Here is a 5276-nt window from a genome sequence, read left to right on the forward strand (position 1 = left end):
GCATCAAGCCATCATCGATGAGAAAGCTAAGCTGGTGAAATAATTCCATTCCGTGGAAGCGGTATAAAGAAATAGTGTGGCGCGACAATTGCAAACTAAATCTGATAAATTCGCCGTGGCACGAGGCAAAAAGAAATCTAGGTGCCAGTCGCATTGTCCGACTTTCCCGTCGTCGATCGATTCGATTATAAGTTATGGAAGTAGTTTATACACGACGGATTGTGTACCGGCAACGCGAATGAAACAACAGATAAATTCAGACCGTGTTGGCAAAATGATGCGGTTCGAGCGAGCAATAGTTTTCACTTTCTGGATCTGGTTAGGCTTACTTTACGCTGCTGAAGTCGCGTGGAGTAGCAATGAAAACATTAACAACTGCGTTAATTCGTAGTTGGCATTGAAAACGGCGACAGAAACGAATGAGAACAGCAATAATGACGGAAGACGACTGAACAACGCGTTAAATAAAAAAAATCCACTGCATCGAACGTGTAAAATTTATTTTAAATTATTAAACTGCAACAATTCATTAGAAATTAACCTGCATACGATTAATGAAACGAAAAATAAAAATATTTGTACTGTTACAGAGAAATCTTTTTGGAAATGTTAATACACATGACGGTACTATAGGGTGGGCCGAAAGTTTCTTCCCATCTATATTTTTTTTCAATAAAATATAAGAAAGTACAGATTTTATTAATTTTAAATTGAATTTAAATTCAATCAATGATTTTTTAAAATTATCTCTTTCAAATGTTGACCGTCAGAGCGTTCGCAAATTAATAAAAAAAATAATTAAAAAATTACGGATTCATTTTAGCAGGAACCTATGATTAAACGGATGTAAAAAAATTCTGGAAAATAATGTTTTACTGATAAAAATTGGCAAATTTTCACGCGTATGTTCCATTAAAATTCATTTGTCAAACTTTCCCCGTGCCGATTGTTACGCGCTGGGAGAATAAAATGCTACCGGAAAGTTGGTGAATGAGCCAGGGTTAAAATCCCGTCGTTTAAAAGGCCAGAATGAAGGAGAGACCGAGGCGATGTTTGAGTTGGGTCAGTACAAACACTTTCACACAGGTAGTAAATATGAAACCAGAAACGAGCAAAAGTTCGCCCTTTAAATCCGCAAACCCAACCTAAACACTTCTGTTCTGTTTATCACGTCTTCGTAAACGGAAACATGATATATTATTGTTTGGAGGACAACCAATAACTCTATTAGCACTTCAAAGGAGCGCGAGTGAAACCGAACCTAAGAATGGCTGGCAATAAGATTTAAAGGCGCAGTGCGAAACAGTTTTCATTCGCAGCGTTTGAAACGTACAGTAGGGGGCACGTGACCGAGACACATTGATGAAAAATTGTCGATAATATAGATTGCTGTAACTTCGTGCCACTTGGTTTCAAGTTTTAAAGCGCGAATCTTCTGCTTCGACTGACTTGGAGGTTTCTCCAAAAATATTCTCGTATCAGGTGGCGGAAAATGGGAAAGTAAAAATACTTTTGTTTTTCGAACATTCGTAAAAATATTGAACAATTTTTCTCGTTAAAAACTTGTATGATTCTTTTTTTTTTTTTGTAATTTTATTAAACTTTAAAGAACGAAATGTTGGAATTTTTGTAATTTTTCAAAATTTAATGAAACGACACAATAAGTTTTAAATAAGGTTTTACAATCCTCGAAATCATAAATAAAATTTTTCAGTGTTTCTACGTACTTGCGTACGAATTTTTATAATTTAAAAAAACAGAAAAAGATACGTGGTGTCAAAATATCTTGGTTACTCTCCTCATTTTCGACGAAATTGCACACTTCCCTCCCAAATTGTACAAACGTCTCATTCGAAACGTTGAGTTGCAAACAAATTAAAATTGTAGAAGCAAGATCTTAGAAAGAAAAGTCCGTTTGCTCATCTTCAACGAAAATCAACACACGGCGTGGTGAAAGCGGGAACTTTGGTCTTTGAAATGACCCGAGGCGCATCATTATACTTCTCTTGACGCAAGTTAGAGAGAACGACAGATCGTTCAAAGATCGACAATTTTTTAGAAGAGAAAAAAAAAAATCTCTCGTTCTTCAATTTTGCTACGCTACATACACACGACACGAATGAACAACCAGATCTTGCAAATAACTGCAAATTTTTGCATTTTATGTCAAAATAATTGAGTACGAAATTTGTTGCTGAATGACTGCTGAGCGATCTCTCGCATTTCGTATATTTTTGCATCTTTAATTTCGCTAGAAATATACAAAAGGTCAACGATTCTAACGTTAATATCGCTTCTCGCGTTTCACCTGTATTTTTTTTTTTTTTTTTTTTTTTTTTTTTTTTTACAGAAATTCGAATTATTCGCAACTGGTCTTCTTAATTAAACGAAATGACAATCAGCTAAATTGAATGAAATAATAATTAAAAATAATTGAATTGATAAAACGCGAAATGAAACGTCGTGACAACGTTGTGTGAAAACAGAGAGGAGAAAGGGATGTCTACGAGAAAACAACGTTCTAAAATCTACAAGCAGTCAATTACGAAAATGAAAGGCAACGTAATCCTCGTGCTCAAAGGCAAATTCACGTCAATATTTTATGTCCATAACGCCGGTAATTGAACGGTTCATTCCGTGTCCCGGCTAACGGCACTTTCCACGCTACGCGGATGACGTAAGGTGCCCCATTTCCGAGAAAACAAATTAAAAAGATTGTCATCGTGGTATCGTGGCCCGCGACGTTGACCGTGCATGTAGGAAGCAAGCAGAGTACACGGTGAGCCTTATCGCCTGATAAGCCAACGTAACCCACTCGCCTGCTTTGACCAGCCTTCACGATCCGTAAAAATCTCATAAATTAAACCGACATCACAAATTAACAGAACGAGACGAACGATTTCTAAAAACACCGGCCAAACACGCGAAGATTCAATTAAATTTCAACATGTACTCCGCGAACGAATCTCAGATCATTTGATTGGATTTGCAAGCAACGTTTCCACCAGACTCTATTTACACAGAGTTTCTACATTTCTCGCGGTGATAGAAATTTACAGTTTCTTCCGGTTCACAGATCCTCAAGAGACTATAATACTTTTGTCATACCTTCTACGACTGTATAACTTTTCTTTTCGTTAGCTTTGTTTCAGCACGCTTTGAAAAAAAAAGAAAGAATCGTAAGAAAAGAGAAGGTGAGAAACATTAAAAACAGAATGGCACCTGGACTAAGAGTTAGCTTCAGCCATCTCGTTAATTGACAACTTGCTTAAAGAGTAAAAAAGTAAAAAGATAAAAAGTGAGAAATGTTAAAAAACAGAATGGTACTTGAACAGTCGAACATTGAAACGAATACGAAGATTGAAAAGTTAGCTTTAGCTTGCGGCGACTCGAATTCAAATTACGTAGGTATTATTCATCTTGTTAACTTGCTTAGCGTTTATTCGTTTCATTCCAACATGCTTTGAAAAAAAGATAATCGTGAGAAAACAAAAAGTGAAAAGTATCTGTTCTCATATAGAGATTGAATTTCCACTATCAATACTGCAGACAATTAATTTATAAATATATCACTTTGTACGATAAAATGAAAAAGGGAAGTAGAGAATTATCGTTTCAATTTATACCGTATTTATAGAATTATCGTTATAATTTACAGCGTTAACAAAATGGCACTTGAGCAGTAAGTAAGTATCCATCTCATTAATTTGCTTCGTATTGATTCGTTTCATTCCGACATGCTTGAAAAAAAAATGAAATCGCGAGAAAACAGAGAGTGAAGAATATTAGAAACAGAGAATGGCACTTAAGCCACGGAAAGTTAAGTAGACGCGTTCCAAGAGTTTAGAATTAGTTCGTGACGACTCGAATTCGAATTACGATAGATAACGTACTATCCTTAACCGGCAAGTTGCTGCCATCGTGCCTGAAAATTAGTAGCTATTGCCGTGGAAGACGACTGCAACATCGTTCTTCGAGGCGCTCGTTTCGCCCTGAAGCTCTTTATAACGCGAAAGTTATCCCAACGACGAGATTGATTGTGTGTCGTTAATGCCGGTGACGTGCATCGTGCACGTTCCGTTTACGAGAACGAACGTTGTCAGGCGAACGTTTTACAAATTAAAATTGTAGCGCTCGCGCGCGCGCGCGCGCGCGTTATTACAAAATAGGCATAAAAAATTCACGACTATAAATCGCGCGAGGATGGCGCGAGCGGCATTTTATCGTTGCACTAAAAGCGCTTTAAAATTAAAGAGCGGCATTATCTGAACTTTGGTTGAACGAAGCTCATAGATGTTTTACGAGGACGGCTGATACTTCTATAAATAGTTTGGATATCAAAGATCTCGCGTTGCCTGTCGCGTTTAAAATTAATCTAGCAAACGTTAAATATATATATATATATTTAGTTGTTAGGAAATCACACATATTTATGATATTGACGAGAGTCACGTTTATATATATATATATATAAATTATTATAAATATTATAATTTAAATTAAATATAAATATATATTAAAGAAAATTAGTAGATATATACACAGAGTGGATCACCACATATTTCCATCTAGATTTACATGATTATTTCTCGCGTAGCGAAAAATGTTTCAGACGAAGTTGAATGATTTCGAGAGGGACACATTTTAATGATACTAGTTTCCTTCTAGACTAGGTAGACGTGTACAGGCAAATGAAGGTCATTAACGTTTTTTTTTTTTTAATGGAATCACATATTTTTTATTGCATCAGTTGATGCACCTTGATATTTTTTTACAAAAAAGTATTAACCGATTTATGTTAAAAAATCATTAGTTTAGGAGATATTTTAATTTCAATGTTGTTAGGAAATCGTGACTCTCGTCAGTATCATAAATGTGTGATTTCCTAACAACTAAACATATATATATATATATATATTTAGACCACGTAAAAATGTGTCGAAAAGAAAGAACAGAATTTGTTCGTTAAAGTCAAGTTTGAAAATTTATCATTTGGTTAATCCCATTAGCTAGAGTAATCCTCGACACGAGGATTTTCAAACTCGATTTTCTCGGAAACGAAGGTAAGATTTTTAATAAACAAATCTCATTCTTTTTTCATCGACACATTTTCACACGTGGAATCACCTCGCGATCGACACCCTGCATATGAAAACAAATAGAATTAGCAATTAAATTTAAGTTTGCACTCGATGAATATTCAAACTCGATTTTCTCGACGAAATGGACGCTTTAATGAACAAATTTTGTTTTTTTTTTTTTTTTTTTTTTTTTTT

The sequence above is a fragment of the Frieseomelitta varia genome, unplaced genomic scaffold (genome assembly GCF_011392965.1).
Source record: "Frieseomelitta varia isolate USP_RPSP 00005682 unplaced genomic scaffold, Fvar_1.2 scaffold_279, whole genome shotgun sequence".
NCBI classification, from domain to species: domain Eukaryota; kingdom Metazoa; phylum Arthropoda; class Insecta; order Hymenoptera; family Apidae; genus Frieseomelitta; species Frieseomelitta varia.